Below are 16,692 nucleotides of genomic sequence, written 5' to 3' on the forward strand. Positions count from 1 at the left end.
AAAACTGAACCAGCCAGGCCTTCATTTGGACTTCCAGCCTCCAGAACTGTGAGAAAATAAGTTTTTAAGCCACCCAGTCTGTGCTATTTTATTATGGCAGCCTTAGTAAACGGATACGCCCATAGAGATACATTAAGGGGGTAAACAAGAGCATAACCAGCTCCAAATTCAATAAATACTAGCAGCAATTATTAAAAATCTGAGGTCAGTGAGTAGAGAGGAAAGGTGACTTTACTTTTTAATGGCCAGAGTTACCCAAAATGGAAGCAGATCCTTTCGAAGGTATGTCTGCCACTATGACGTTCAAACATAAGCCAGAATACTCTTGGAGGCTGTTGCTACAGAGAAGATTCAAGCATTAAAAAGAGGCGGTGAGGTGCCTGGGTGGCTCAGTCGGTTGAGCGTCTGACTTCGGCTCAGGTCATGAACTTGCAGTTTGTGAGTTTGAGCCCCACGTCGGGCTCTGTGCTGACATCTTAGAGCCTGGAGCCTGCTTCGGATTCTGTGTCTCCCTCTCTCTCTCTCTCTGTTCCTCCCCCCTTCGCACTCTGTCTCTCTCTCTCTCTCTCTCTCAAAAATAAATAAAAATTAAAAAAATTATTTTTAAATGGTGGGAGAACATGTCTTTTCAGCTCCCTTGGAATCCCAAGAGTTTTTGAAAGTATGCACTGGGATTTTCAAGTTTTTCTTTCTTTTTTTTTTAATTTAAAAAAATTTTTTTTACATTTATCCATTTTTGAGAGAGAGAGAGAGACAGAGCACAGTGGGGGAGGGGCAGAGAGCGAGGGAGACACAGAATCTGAAGCAGGCTCCAGGCTCCCAGGCATCAGCACAGAGCCCGATGCGGGGCTCGAACTCACAAACTGCGAGATCATGTCCTGAGCCGAAGTCGGATGCACAACCAACCGAGCCACCCAGGCGCCCCTCAAGTTTTTCTAAGATGCCTTACTATCCATTTTCTCTAGTTAAAATACACTCAGTCCTATAAAGTGTTAGTCAATGCCATAAAAAATTATCAGAAAAGGTGTCCTTGTTGAGCTACCCTCTTGTGTGTGTGTGTGTGTGTGTGTGTGTGTGATGCTTATCGTATTGAAAATTCCCACTTTCGTGTTTCCCTAATATCAGTGTAGCACATTTCTCACAGACCACTTGCCCAGTGATGATAAAGTCACATACATGCACATACATGAAGAAAAAGCCAACAGGGGCGACTGGGTGGCTCAGTTGGCTAAGTGTCCGATTCTTGGTTTCCACTCAGGTCATGATCTCACAGTTCGTGAGTTCAAGTCCCACATCGGGCCCTGCGATGACAGTGCAGAGCCTGCTTGGGATTCTCTCTCTCCCTTTCTCTCTGCTCCTCCCCGCTTGCTCTCTATCTCTCTAAATAAATACATAAATAAAAACTTTAAAAAAAGAAAAGAAAAGAAAACTCCAACAGAATAGTCCATCTGTGGCTTCCTCAACTATCTCCAACAGAACAGGGCAACCCTAACAGATCTCTCCCTTTTTGGCTTATCACAGGAAACTTCTTCCTTACCCAAGAACCTGCATGAGCTTTAAGGGTTGATATTATTAATTAGCAACTGAGAGGTCTTGGTCAGTGTGCCCTTAGCCCCAAACACGTCCTGGCATTTTTCTCCTTCAGGGAAACCCCTGCCTGGCCTGCCCCGCGTGCTCCATCATCCTGGCCTGGTTTGTGCCTGCAGGACAGCTGACTTAGGCTATCATTTTGGAACCTACTCTCATAGGACACAAGAAACACCACCATGAGTTAGACTTACATGTCCTTCTCTGCCCAGTTTCCTCTCCTTGAGGAAAGCCACAAACGGAACTCCTTCGGTTTTAGTGCCCCTCGTATCTGCACACCATTTGGAAGTAACAATTCCTTTGTGTGTGCTTTGAACACCGTTGAATTTTGTCAAAGATGGACAGCTGTGTGAGGCTGGCCACTGACATCAGCAGATAATAGCTGGGACTCAATCTGTTGGAACCAGGAGCACGGGGATTATGCTGGACGCGCCCTCTCGTGGACAAAGACAATATTGCCTTGGTCTCTGGAAAACTACTGAAAAATTATATAAAACTCTACTGAATCTATTTGGTAGCTTTAGTAAAGTCAAGCATATTGTCTTCCAAAACTGATTAGTAAGTTTGTTTAATTTTATTGAAGTAGCATAGTGGCTAGAAGCTTGGGATTTAAAGACAAGACAGCCTGGCTTTGACTCGCAGCAAAGCCACTGTCTAAACTTTGGTGAATTACATTAACTCTTTATGTTTCAGTTCCCTACTGTGTGAAATACCATCACGCCATCGTAACTGAATAGGTAAATATATGCAAAGTGCTTAGAACAGGGCCAGCACTAAATAAATGCAACTTCTTAATCTTAAAAGATGCTGAGAAGTCAGGTGCCTGATTCAAAATTACCTTCTCCAGAAATCCTTTCTCATTAGCCCTACTTTGATCAGTCCCATAATGGCTAAGAGTCCTATCTCTGAAACTGACACGATCTTTGTGTCAACACTTCAGAGGCTATCTCCTGCCCCCCTCCCCCCCACACTGTAAGCCAGCATGCCCCTGTATCAGAACTAGTCTGATCAGGCCACGCTACTATCCCATGATAGGGATGTGTGACTCCCCTGCTCCTTATAAACCAGGGCCTTACCCTGTTCCTTCTGGTCTGGTACCAGTCAGCGGATTCCTGTTGTGTCCCCCCATGCCTAACCTAACTTTTGTTTTCTGGGCAGCTCTGATCCAGGGCCCTCTTTGCTGATCCCATTCTTCAAAGATGCCTAAATCTTACGCCTGGACCACTATACCCAATATCTACTCTCTGATCTCAGGTCACAGGTGGAGTATCACAAAATGCTGGGGTGGAAGGCAACAGATTCCTTGGACATGGTAATGATAAGCAACTCCATGAAACGCCACAAAGTGCTCAGAGTTTGTTTTTATTCTATAACTGGATGAGAAAAATGAGATTTGTCTCCACTGTGCCAGAATACACAGAAAATGTTTTTAGAGAAAAATAAAATGCTTAAATCCCCCCAAACCCAACCCCATCATTAAAATACAGATGAAGACCGTGAGATCCAGATAAGCCATGTCAGTTAACCAAAGGCAGACGGCTAGTATTGAGAAAACTGGAATTAGAACCCAGAACTCCTGAGCACCGACCATCCCGGAACCAGAAAGGCTTCTTCCTGGTGCCCCACACAACTTCCTACTGCTTCTAATAACTTCATGATATCACATTTTCAGTCTAAAACACCTGCGTGTCTCACAAATGTGAGTATTCTTATTAAATAAGATTCAAAGTTGAATTATGATGGAAAACGGGTTCATCAACCCCTTCCAGACCTGATGGGAAATTTATAGCAGTGACAAGAATGAATTTGAAGGGAAGTCACACTGGTAATATACTTTAACCAAGGGACATGGAACTTGAAGGAAGAATTGCCCCATAGCTCACCGATGCTCTGTTTATTTGTTTTTAATATTTGAACGTTATATGTATATTTCATCTGTTTCTGATACACAACAACAGATGGGATATGCACACCAGTCCTGGGGGAAATGGCCGAAACAATGGGAGAGGTGACAAACATTGAAAATTTTGGAATCAGGAAAGCAAATGGCCTGTCATAATGGCCTAAAGACATAAATGACGTAGCAAGCTCGAAAGGACTGACCCATCAAGAAGGATGTTTAACATTAGCATCAACCTGTTTAACATTGCAGAGGGCCCCCCCAAAACTCAGGAATCGGCAGCACCCAGATACCTTCACATTTATCCACGTAGTTCCCGTTTCCTTTCTTCTTTGTTCACTTTGTGTGATCGACACTTCCATCTGGCATCATTTTCATTCTGCCTGAAAGATTTCCTTTAACATTTCTTGCAGTGTGTGTCTGCTGGTGATAAATTCTGAGAGCATTTTCTTTATAAATAAAAAGCCGTTATTTCATCTTCAGTTTTGAACAGTATTGAGCTTGGTAAAGAATTCCAAGCTGATAGTTTTTTCTGGTGGTGCCTTCCTCCACTATCCCCTGGGTTGCATTGCTTCCTAGGAGAGGTCTGCTGTCTTTCTTAAATTGTTTCTTCGTATACGTTTCTTTCTCTGCCTGCTCATTGTTTATTTTTTATTTTTATGAGTAGACTTTACTTTTTACAACAGTTTAATTTAGATAAAAGTTGAGAGGAAAACATAGAGTGTTCCCATATACCTCCCTCTTCCCATACAGTTTTCTGTATTTTTAACATCTTGCCTTAGTATGGTACATTTGTTACCATTAATAAACCAATATTGACACATCATTAACTAAAGTCCTTAGTTTATATAAGGGTTTATTTTTTTGCGTTGTATAGTTCTGTGGGTTTTCACAGATGCATAATATCCATTACCGTACCATAAAGAATGGTTTTACCACCCTAAAAATTTCCTGTAGTTCATCTACTCATTCCTCCCTCCCTGCCTGCCTCCGAGCCTCGGGCAATGACCGACCTTTTTAATGTTTCTACAGTTTTGCCTTCTCTGAGTGCTCTGTCTCTATTGTGATAAAATTTACAGAACATAAAATTTACCATTTTAACCATTTTTAAGTAAAAATTCAGTGGCATTAAATATATTCACGGTCTTGTGCAATCATCTCCACTATCCATGTCCCAGAACTTCTTCATCATTCCAAATAGAAACTCTGTACCCATTAAACAGTAACTCTTCGGGGCGCCTGGGTGGCGCAGTCGGTTAAGCGTCCGACTTCAGCCAGGTCACGATCTCACGGTCCGTGAGTTCGAGCCCCGCGTCAGGCTCTGGGCTGATGGCTCGGAGCCTGGAGCCTGCTTCCGATTCTGTGTCTCCCTCTCTCTCTGCCCCTCCCCCGTTCATGCTCTGTCTCTCTCTGTCCCAAAAATAAAATAAAAAAACGTTGAAAAAAAAAAAAAAAAAAAAAAAAAAAAATTTAAAAAAAAAAAAAAACAGTAACTCTTCATCCCCGCCCTTTCCCACACCTCCAATAACCTCTATTGTGCTTTCTGTCTCTGTGTATTTGCTTATTCTCGATACTTCATATAAGTGGAATCATATAATATTTGTGCTTTTGTGTCTGGTCGATTTCACTCATTGTTATTCACTAATGTCCTCAAAATTCACCCATGCTGGAGCACGTCTCAGAATTTCATTTCTTTTTGTGATTGAATAACATTCCCCTGGATGCACATATCACATTTCTCATCCATTCATCTGTCAAACAACTAAGTTGTTTTCATCTGTTAGCTTTTGTGAATAACGCTGCTATAAACAAAGGTGTGTGAGTACTGTTTGAATTTCTACTTTCAATTCTTTGAGTCCTACGACTATAAGTGAAATTTCTCTGGTTGCTTTTAAGATTTTTCTCTTTATCCTTGGTTTTAAGCAATTTAATTATAATGTACCTTGATATCGGTTTTTTGTTGTGGTGATGGAGCAGCTGCTGCTTGGAATTTGTGAAGTTTCCTGGATCTGTGGAATTATCCTTTTCCTCAAACTCGAAAACGTTTCAGCCATTATTTCTTTTTTCTGCCCCCTCTTCCCTTCTTCTTTGAAAACTTCGATTACATATATATTAGGCTGTTTGAAATTGCTTCGCAGTTCATTGATGCTCTGTTTATTTTTAGCTTTCTTCTGCTTTGAGTTGCATTCTGGACAGTTTCTAAGGCTATGTCTTCAAGTTTACTAATGCTTTCTTCTGAAATGTCTAATCTTCTATTAATCCCATCCAGTATATTTCTCATCTGAAACTGTAACTTTCATCTCTAGATCCTTGATTTGAATTTTTATAATCTTCCATATGTCTGATTAACACAGTCCATCTTTCCCTTATCTCCTTGAACATATAGAAATTGGTTCTAATACTTGTTTTAATGCCTTTGTCTACTAATTCTATCATCCGTTTCATTTCTATGTCTTTCTATTGACACAGTGTCTATTTTTCTCCTCATAATAGGTTATATTTTCATGCTTCTTTGCATGCCTGATCATTTTTTATTGGATGTCAGAGATTGTGAGTATTACTTTGTTTGGTACTAGACATTTTGTAATGTCTGAAAATATGCTTGAGCGTTGTTCTGGAATGCAGTTAAACTACTTGGGAATAGTTTGACCCTTTCATGTCTTAGATTTATGTTTGGTTAAGTAGGACCAGGCAGTATTAGTTCGGGGCTGATTTTGCCCCAGTACTGAGGCAAAGCTAACCTTTTTTGGGTATTCTGTTGGATGCCCTGTGAATTATGAGGGTTTTTTTTTTTTTTACTTTGTTTTGTGAGAATAGGAACCATTCCTGATCCTATGTGAGCTGAGTGATTGCTCCTTCTAATCCTTTTGGGCGGTTTTACTAGGCTTGGGTGATTTCCTCACATGCTGGCACTGATCAGTTTCCCACTGAAAAACTCAAGGCGGACCTTCTGCCGATCATCAGAGCACTTTCTATGCAGTTCTCTTCTGATTCTCTGCCCTCTGAGCTTCAAGAGTATTTGCTCATTGTACTCCCAGCTCCATATCTTCAACTCAGCTTCTGCAGACATACCACAGGGTCAGAGGCAACAAGAACTGACATGGTTTCAGACCATCCTCTGGGGCACCAGTCCCCTCTGTGGCTTCTACCCCGTCCTTGACATCCATCTTCTCTTCCTGATTCCCTGTCCTATGGACTTGAAGTTCCAGCATCAGACATGGAGACCACATACTCACAGAGACTACTTAACCAGCTCCCTCAATTGCGTGGGGCTCCTTCCTCTAACAATCCCTTGATCCCCTGTTCTTCTGTGTATTTTTACCCTTTTTACTATGGGTTCTACTTCTCTGGTTGAACACAGGCTAACACTCTTGGAATTTTTAAACAAGCTTTGCCTGCTTCCTGGGATGGGAATAGGGCAGATTGTGTGTGGAGCCTGGCTTGGGGGAGTCAGAGCAGGAACGTCATACGCACAAGAAGCCTGCATCAAGAGGCAACCAAGGGCCACCACCAAAGAGGGGGCAGCCAAGCTTTCAAAGGGCAAAGAGTGGGGCTGAGGGGTGGAGCCAAGGGACAGTTACTAGGGGGTCAAATTCAAAACACGAAGGGCCAACCTGATGTGGAGACTACTTAAACTCTTAATAAAACAAAAAAGAACCAGCTTGAGTGGCTGGTGGTGACAAGGGTCACACTTGTGCCATAAAAGTGGTCAAAGTGGTCAGGGTTGAGTAGAACAGAGATTAGCTTTAGAAGCCAGCGACCCCTCCTCACTACACCCCCCACCCCATGCACCCTGATCAGGGTCTGTTTGCGTCGGACAATTTGCGTATTGTATCAGTCAATATCAAGACAGGAAAACAGAAGCCACTCTGGACGGAGTAAAATAGGATGCGATGCGGCGAATCGGTTACAAACGTGTTGGCCAAACTGGAGAAGGTAAAAATGGGATGAGGATGGGGATCGTCCAGAGATCAGGAATCTGCTACCTGGACTGGAGCTGCTGCTGTGGTTTCTGGAACTCTGTCGCTGCTTTGACCACAGTGACGTTGTTGGAACCCGTTATCACCAGCCGCGGCTGCTGCTTCCAGCGCCACACACAGGGAGAGGCTCCTCTTCTGGTCTCCCACTGGTGCCTCCTGCTGACAGGGCTTCCCCGGTAAACAGCTCGCAGGGGAGTCTGAGAAATGCAGTTGTTGGACTCCTGGCCCCCTGCAAAATAGGAAAGAACACAGAAGGGCAGCAATGGAGCCGAGTGACAGCAGCCAGCACCTCACACACACACACACACACACACACACACACACACACAGTGCTCTTGTTTTCCCAGACTGGCTAGAGGAAGAGGGAAGATGTCTTTGCGAGTGGGTCTATCCTGGGGAGAGACGTGGACGAAAGAGGAGGCAGCATTAAATCTGCTCCCGCCTGGTCCCACGGGGCTGATTCGGATCCATCCCGGAGCAAAATCAGAAAAGCCAGCAGCTGTTTTGTTGAAAGTCTTTGTGAGCAGAGAGCAGTCGGGCCCAAGGCACAGACTGTCAGGGATCTGTAGGGATCAAGTGTGTTGGATGGCATGCAAGTGAGCTCTGCAGCCGGACGGAGTTTGTAAAGCCCTGAGGAGCCCTGTGTTACATTGCTCGGGCTGCCTTCACAAAGCACCACAGACCGTGTGGATTAAACAAGAGACATTTCTTTTCCCACAGCTCTGGAGGCTGGACGTCCGAGATCAAGGTGCCGGCTATGCCTGGCCTTCTGCCGAGGCGTCCCTCCTTGGCTTGTAGGTGGCCGCCTTCTGTGTCCTCACGGTCCTTCCTCTGTGTGTGCATCCCTGTGTGTCTCCCTCTTTCTCATTTCACAAGGACACAAGCATATTAGATTAATGACTAATGACCTCATCTTAACTTAATCACCTCTTTACAGACCCTATCTCCCCAGTCACATTCTGAGGCTCTGGGGGTTAGGACATCGATATATGAATGGGGGGTGGGGGCGGGGCGGGAAGGGGAAACATTTCAGACTGCAAGTCTGGAAGTTTGCAGAGTCAGGGGACCCAGAGAATCCTCAGGAATGCCACGCTTCCTGATGGGAGCAACCCAGGTGATGCCTTCAACTTAAGAAGCACATTAGAAGCACATTAAGCACATTAAGATTAAGAGAATGCACCAGCACCTGGGTGGCTCAGTGGGTTGAGCGTCTAACTCTTGACTTTGGCTCAGGTTATGATCCCAGGGTCGTGGGATTGAGCCCCGAGCTGGGCTCCGTCCTGAGCGTGGAGTCTGCTTGAGATTCTCCCTCTGTCTCTCCCTCTGCCCCTCCCCCACATGCACAAGCACTCTCTCTCTCTCTCTCAAATTAAAGAAAATTAAGAGGACGCATACGCTACTTCAGCAGAACTCATCTGACCACTGTCAGCTAATTTATAATTTTGGAGGTAGCTGAGGCCAATGCTTCTCAAACATTCTTGTGTGTACAAATCCTGGGAGCGTGGGAGCACACAGATTCTGATTCAGTGGGTGGGGGTGAGACTCGAGATTCTGCATTTCTACATACTCCTAGGGACCACCCGTGCTGCGGGTCTGCAAACCGTAACCATGGTAGCAAGACAGTGGGTCTCAATCCTAACCATGTGAGAATCTGGGGCGTCCCTAAAACCCCCCAGATCTGGGCTATACCTTCCACCGATGCAATCAGAATGCCGATCTCGGGGCCCGGGCATCAGTGTTCGCAAAGCTTCCCAGGCAATTCCAACGTACAGCGGAGATGGCAGAACATGTCTATTGATGAATTCCCACTACCCAAAGTGGGGAAAAAAGACAATTCGTCCAGCTGTATCTTCACCGTGCCCCCCTCCACCGGGCGGTTTTGACACCAGGTGGCATGCAAATGACAGCCAGTGACCCTGCATTGTTCTGGCAGTGCCAGAAACAGGGGCAGGTTTCAAGCGTGGCCCTGGGTCGCCACCAGAGACAGAGAGGCAGACCAGTTCTTAAGGATGGGGGGGAACGCTGGGGACTCCCGAAATAACTAGGGGAGAATCTGGGGAAGCTGAAGTGTCGCGTCAGTGTGTCAGAGATAGGGAGTTAGCGAGATCTGGGTGTCAGTTTCATTTTTATTTTTTTTTTAACATTTTATTTATTATTGAGAGACAGAGCACGAGCAGGGGAAGGGCAGAGAGAGAGAGAGAGAAGGAGACACAGAATCCAAAGCAGGCTTCAGGCTCTGAGCTGTCAGCCCAGAGCCCGACTTGGGGCTCAAACTCATGGACTGCAAGATCACGCCCTGAGCCAAAATCAGACGCTTAACCAACTGAGTCGCCCAGGTGTCCCCAGGTGTCAGTTTTCAAGTGACTTCTTTCACATCTGCAGTCTGGTGAGATGCGGGACATTCAGGTAACGCAGGTTCAAAGGCCGGGGCAGTAGGCAAGGCACAGGGAGATACGGTGGCAGGCAGAAAACCGTATGTTGTCTGAGAAACTGTGTGGCATTTGGGAGATTGGGAAGGGGTCACCAGTCACAGGCCTGAGTGCTATTGTGCTAAGTGTTCTTGTGAGTAAAAGGTCCAAAGAAGGAGGGCCAGTCTGGACTCATAGGGACACTGGACTGAGGGTTGTATGTCTGGGAAAGGCTAATTCCATTAGCAGTTTTCTTTCTTAGTACATTTAGGCAAAGGTTATTGGACATCCTAACATGCCCCCTGTACATGAACCTTCAGAATAAAGAACGAGATTTAACTTATGGCAAATATAAAATCATATACCAGGGGCATCTGGGTGGCTCAGTCGGTTAAGCAACTGCCTCTTGATTTCGGCTCAGGTCATGATCTCACGGTCATGGAATCAAGCTCTGAGCTGAGCTCTGCATTGGGCTCCACCTTGGGCCCAGCGCTCTCTCTCCCTCTGCCCCTGCCCTGCTTTTTCGCTCACACTTTCTCTCTCTAAAGAAAAAGAAAGATCAAATACTAAGTGTACAGACTTTAGCAGGAAGCCGGGTTTCCTCCCCATCTCAGTCTCCTGCCTCAGCTCCCGGTCTCTGAAGAAGCCACACCTGAGCCCCCTGAAGAGCCAGAATTTGGACAAAGCCTGACACTATTGGAAGCCAGGGTTAGCCAAGAGCAAGTTATAGCAATTACATTTTAAAATGCCTTTTGAGGGGCGCCTGGGTGGCTCAATCGGTTCAGCATCTGACTTCGGCTCAGGTCGTGATCTCGCGGTCCTTGAGTTCGAGCCCCGCATCAGGCTCTGTGCTGACAGCTCAGAGCCTGGAGCCTGTTTCAGATTCTGTGTCTCCCTCTCTCTCTGACCCTCCCCTGTTCATGCTCTGTCTCTCTCTGTCTAAAAAATAAATAAACGTTAAAAAAAATTTTTTTTTACATAAATAAATAAATAAATAAATAAATAAAATGCTTTTTGATCCTTTCCTCAAACCTTCCTGCCCCACCCCATTTTTACCCCCGTGATCCTAAAAACAAGAGAGACAAAAGGAAATGGGGGAAAGAAGAAAAAAATGACTATGCTCCTTCCATAGGTCCTGTTTGAGGTTTGTCCTGTTATGAATTGTGTCCCCCCAAAACTCGTATGTTGAAGTTCAACCCCCAGCATCCCAGAACATGACTGTATTTGGAGATAGGGTCTTTAAAGGGCTCATTAAGTTAAAACATAAAATGATCAGTGGGCCATAATCCAATGATTTGTGTCCTTCTATGGAGATTAAGACAGACACGTACAGAGGACCATGTGAGGACCCAGGGAAAGGACGGCCGTTTGCAAGCCGAGGAGAGAGGGCTCAGAGGAAACTTGACATCTTGATCTCAAGCCTCTTAGCCTCCAGAATTTTGAGAAAACGAATTTCTGTTGTTGAAACCAGCCAGCCTGCGGCACTTTGCTACGGAAGCCCGAGCAAACTAATCTACTCCCCAACCACAGATCAGCCTGGGATTGGGACAAATGGTAAAACAGCAGGATGTGGAGTTTGGGGCTGGTCTTTTTCGTTGTGAAACTAGTTTGCAACTGTCAAATGAGACTTGTTTTTATTACTGAAAGCAATCTAAATGCTGCAGGCCCCGCAGGAGACACTGTCAAGGGGCAGGAAGCACAGCGCAGAGCTGGTCTGATGGCAGTGCTGGAGGAGATACAAGTCGTTTCCCGTTTGGACCCCACAGAGTTCAGCCTGTTCAATAAACCCAATATACTCAGCATAGTTTCGTGTCCTCTGTTGGCCTCTTTTCTCTTCGGAGTCTTTCTTCTCTCAAAAATATCTTTTTGAAATCCTTTTGCTCAATGTTTTTCGGATTCTCGGAATTCTTTTAAAGAGAAAAAATTCTTTTGAAGATCTTCAATGTTAGGATCTGTTTTTATACCACTTCTAAATGTTTAGTGTCCAGCCATCATAGGATGAATAGGACTTTGCATCTCAAGATATTTTTTCATGAATAATGTCCTATGGCAGTGTGGTCTCTCAGGCTTATTTAAAACCCTTGTGTATCGAACCATGAATTCAATTTACAGAGCCACTTCAGGTATGAATCATCTATATGAATCTGGCCACTCTCCGCCATGAAGAAACAATGGGACTAGCTCAACGATGATCACTCTGAGTATTTCCTGGATGAAACACATCCTGGGCCACAGCAGTTAAGACTCTTCTATTATGAACAACCGATTTGGGTTAGCTCCTTAAAGGGAGTGGGGAAGAATTGTACTGGGAAACACTGAATTTGTAATCATTCGTAAGAATTAAGGAGCCAAGACTTAGGCTCCCTCCAGGAGCACAGGGAGCAGGAATGCACTGAACCTTTCCTTGTGGGTTACATTCTTGTGACTCAGCTCTTCTGACTTTCAGACTCCGCTTCTTTGCTCAAATACACACAACGGACTATCAATGAACCATAAAAAAAGAAAGGAAATTGTGCATGTGCTAAACGATGTGGCTAAACCTTGAAGACATTATGCTCAGTGAAATCAGCCAGTCAAAATAGGACAAATACTCTAGGATTCCACTTATATGAGGTACCCCACAGTAGTAAGATTAGTAGAGACATAAAATAGAATGGGCCGGGGCGGGACAGGGAGGCGGCAGGGGTCGGGGGAGAGTGAGGAGTTGTTGCATGGGTCCGGATGTTCAGTTTGGGAAGATGGGAGTTCCGGAGGCAGATCGGGGTGGTGGTTGTGCAAGAATGTGAATGTGCTTCATGTTGCTGGAGTTTACACTTACATATGGAAAAAAATATTAAAAAAGCAAAAAGAAAGGAAAAGAAGAAAGAAGAGAAAGAAAAAGAGACAAGAAAGAGAAATGGTTACCAAGAGACCAAATCACAACTCTGATTCTGATGCCAGGAGCTAATCCCACTCCAGAGACGACAGGCTCATGACTCCGTTATCAAACAGACAGAGCAGACCCTAAGAAATAGGCAACAGGGGTTGATTCGCCCAGGAAGAGAATTGATGTTGGGTGATGACTGGATGCACACCCCGACATCGATAACTGGGTGCTCATCGTCAGGATCAGATAGTAAATCCTACCAAACATTTTAGAAAGAAATAATATCAATTCTACACAAGTTCTTTCAGAGACTGAGGAGAAAATACTTCAAAATGTATTAGATAAAACCAACGTCATGTGGCTATTAATCCAAAGACACTGCAGTAAAGAAAACTCAGGTCAGTATTTCTCATGAACACAGATATAAAAATTCTAAATAAAAGTTTAGCAAATTGAATCAAACAATGTAATGGAAGGATAGATAATACATTGGGGCAGTGTATCCCAGGAAAGCAAAGTTGGTTCAACATTTGAAAATCAATCTATGTAATCTATGTAATCCATCATATTAACAAATTTTCAACTAAAAAGCATAAAGTCATCTCAATAAAGAAAAAACATTTGAAAAAAGATCCAACATATATTCCTGATTTAAAAAAAAACTCAGGAAACAAAGAATAGAAAGGAATTTCCTTAACCTTATAAAGAATATTTATAAAAATCTTGCAGATGACATATTTAACATAAAAACTAAATGTCTTCCTCATAATATCAGGAACATGATCAAGATTTCTGTTCTCTCTGCTTCTATTCAACAGTGAACTACAGATTCTAGCCAATGTAATAAGGCATGAAAAAGAAATAAAGGCACGAAGGTTGAAAAGAAAGAAATTAAATTATTTTTATTTGCAGACAAACTAATTGTCTAGAAAGAAAACTTAATGGGATCTGAGGTGCTTGGGTGTGTCTGTCAGTTAAGCATCTGACTCTTGATTTCTGCTCCGGTCATGATCTCCTGGTTGTGAGATTGAGCCCCATCTCAGGTTCCACACTGAGTGTGGAGCCTGCTTGGGATTCTCTCTCTCGCTCTCTCCCTGCCACCCATCTCTAAATAAATAAATATTCTTTTTTAAAAAAATTCAGTGGGATCTACAAAAAGCTACTGAAACAAGCAAGATTAGCATCATTGCAAGATCCACATGCAAAGATCAACTGTGTATCTAAACCCTAACAACAAAGTAAAACTTTTTAAACAATCCCACTTAAAATAGCATCAAAAATACAAAAGAGAGGAAAATAGGACAAAAATGAAAGATCTGTACATTAAAAATGTACATGCTCTGCCCTCAAGTGGAATATAACTCTTCACTCCTTAAGGAGTATGAGACACGCGTGACGACTTTTTTACAAAGAGTACGTAAAGAAGGAAAAAGTACGTAAGAAGTACGTAAAGTACGTAAAGTACAAAAAGTACGTAAAGAAGGAAAAAATAACTTCACAGTAGAAAAACCTGAAAAACACAGCCTCAACCAGGTGATCGAGATTCACATCAACAGTGATAAGTCAGGCTGACAGAGTATACCCTTCGTGTGATGTGATGAGATAAACGTGAAGAAATGTGATGAAATGTGATAAATGTGATGAAAATGACACTTTACCTCTGTGGCCATCCCCCCAAAACCAGTAAGCCCAGTCTCATCATAAGAAAAGCATCAGACAAATCCCTCCTGAGGGACTTGCTTCAAAGTACCCGACCAGCACGCTTCAAAACTATCAAGATCATCAAAAACAAGGAAAGTCCGCGAAACTGTCACGGCTAAGAGATGCCTCAAGAGACAAGACAACTTGTCTCTCTAGAAGAGATCTCATATTATAAAAAGGCACATCAGGTTAAAAACTAAGGAAAGATGAGTAAAATATGGGCTTTAGTTACTAATAATGTATCAATATTGGTTTATTAAGTGTGACAAAATGTTTCATATTTACTGAAGATATTAATGTTAGGAGAACCTGCCATGGGGTATGGCAAATCTCTGCACTGTCTTCACAGTTTTTCTGTATCTCTAAAACTATTACAAAGGCAAAATAGATTTAAAATAAAAGCCCACATGCTGCAAGTAATTTTATAAAAGCCTTAAAAAATGGAGAGATATACCATTTTATGGATTAGAAAGCTCAAGGTTGTTAAAATGTCAATTCTCTCCCATATTGACCCACTACACAATCCTAATCAGGCTTTTTCTGTAAAAACTGGCAAACTCATTCTAAAGTTCCTATGAAAACACAACAAATTTGAGAAAGGAGAACAGATTCTGAGGACAAACACTGATTTTGAGACTTCTCAAGATAGTGAATTACTGGCGTCAAGATACACAAATAAGACAATGCCACAGAGTATGAAGTCCAGAAATAGGTCCACGCGCATATGGACATCTGCTTTTTAATGGAAGTACAAAGGCATTTCTGTGGAGAATGGAAAGACAATCCCACAGTACGGGGAGAAAATCGTTGCAAGATACATTTTTGATAAAAATTTGAATGCAGAATAATTTTTCTTAATTTTATTTTTAAACTCTCAAAAATTGATACGATGAAGTGCCAAAGAAGGTATACAAACTGAAAACAAGCATATGGAAAGATGTTTTGACATTATGCATCACTGAGGAAATACAATTTAAATATTAAAAAGACTGATCCTACCACATGTTGGTTAGGGGAAGAAGCATCTAGAACTCTCATACACTACCGGTGGAAATTGCAGAATAGTTTGGCGATTTTTTTTTTAAGTGAAACATGCCATGTGATCTAGCCTTTCCATTCCTAGGTATTTACATACAGAAGCCTATGCCCCAACAAAGACTATACCTGGAAGGTCACAGCAGTTTTGTTTTGTTTTGTTTTTAATAAATTTTGTTTTAACGTTTATTTATTTTTGAGAGAGACAGAGACAGAGTGCGAGTGGGGGAGGGGCAGAGAGTGAGGGAGACATAGAATCCGAAGCAGGCTCCAGGTTCTGAGCTGTCAGCACAGGGCCCAATGCAGGGGCTCGAACCCACAAACCGCGAGATCATGACCTGAGCCGAAGCCGGACACTTAACCGACCGAGCCACTGTGGCGTCCCCGTCACCGCAGTTTTTATTGTAGTAACAAAAGAGAGGAAATAGTCCAAATGGTTGTCAACAAGTGAGGATAAACAACTTATCTATGCAAGATAACACCATCCAGCAATGAAAGGGAATGAACTATTGATATACACAACAACATAGATGAATATAAAAGTAACTATACTAAGAGAAAGAAGCCAGATGAGAAGAAAGAATCCAGGGAAAATGAATCATACATCCTATAGGATTCCGTTTGTATGAAATTCTAGATCTTGCAAATTAGCTGATGTCAACAGATCAATGGTTGCCTGGGAATAGGGATTGAAGGCAGAGAGGGAAGGGGGAGAGGAATTACACAGGCACAATGAAACATGGGGGCATATGCTCCTTATCTTTATTACGGTGATGGTTTCATAAAAGCATACATGTGTTTAAACATCAAATTGGACACTATAAATACGTGTAACTTAGTATATGTCGATTATACCTCAATGAAGCTGTTCAAATACTAACAGAATTTTTAAATATTTTTTAAAGCAAATGATGATTTAGGGAAACATTTGCCAATACATTACAGAAAAGGGGTAATTATCTGTACAAAAAGGCTTCATACAAATCAATGGGAAAAAATAAGCACTATAAATTTTAAATGGGCAAATGACATGAATATGCAATTCACAAAGGATAAGCACAAATGGTTAATAAAAATATAAGAAACATTTACCAAAGAAATATAAATAGCACAAAAACAGAATTCTCCTGCCTACCGGACTGGCAAATACGATTTTTAAAGTTATTATATTCAGTGTTAATGAGGATGTGAGGGCATTCAGATAAACACTCTCTG

The 16,692-nt window shown here is 42.8% G+C and overlaps 2 long non-coding RNA genes across 2 annotated transcripts; both read right to left on the reverse strand.

Moving 5' to 3' along the window:
• Window positions 1-2,933: 2,933 nt before the first annotated feature.
• LOC128776510 (uncharacterized) lies at window positions 2,934-5,946 on the reverse strand. The gene is made up of 2 exons (XR_008421585.1): window positions 4,982-5,946; window positions 2,934-4,713 (listed from the first exon to the last, which is right to left on the reverse strand). It is a non-coding gene; the product is annotated as an uncharacterized LOC128776510 (long non-coding RNA).
• Window positions 5,947-6,192: 246 nt separating this feature from the next.
• Window positions 6,193-12,229, reverse strand: LOC109277302 (uncharacterized). The gene is made up of 2 exons (XR_002085091.2): window positions 11,517-12,229; window positions 6,193-7,696 (listed from the first exon to the last, which is right to left on the reverse strand). It is a non-coding gene; the product is annotated as an uncharacterized LOC109277302 (long non-coding RNA).
• Window positions 12,230-16,692: the final 4,463 nt, after the last annotated feature.

This window comes from Panthera pardus, unplaced genomic scaffold (genome assembly GCF_024362965.1).
Source record: "Panthera pardus isolate Hobbes unplaced genomic scaffold, ASM2436296v1 HiC_scaffold_13, whole genome shotgun sequence".
NCBI lineage: Eukaryota > Metazoa > Chordata > Mammalia > Carnivora > Felidae > Panthera > Panthera pardus.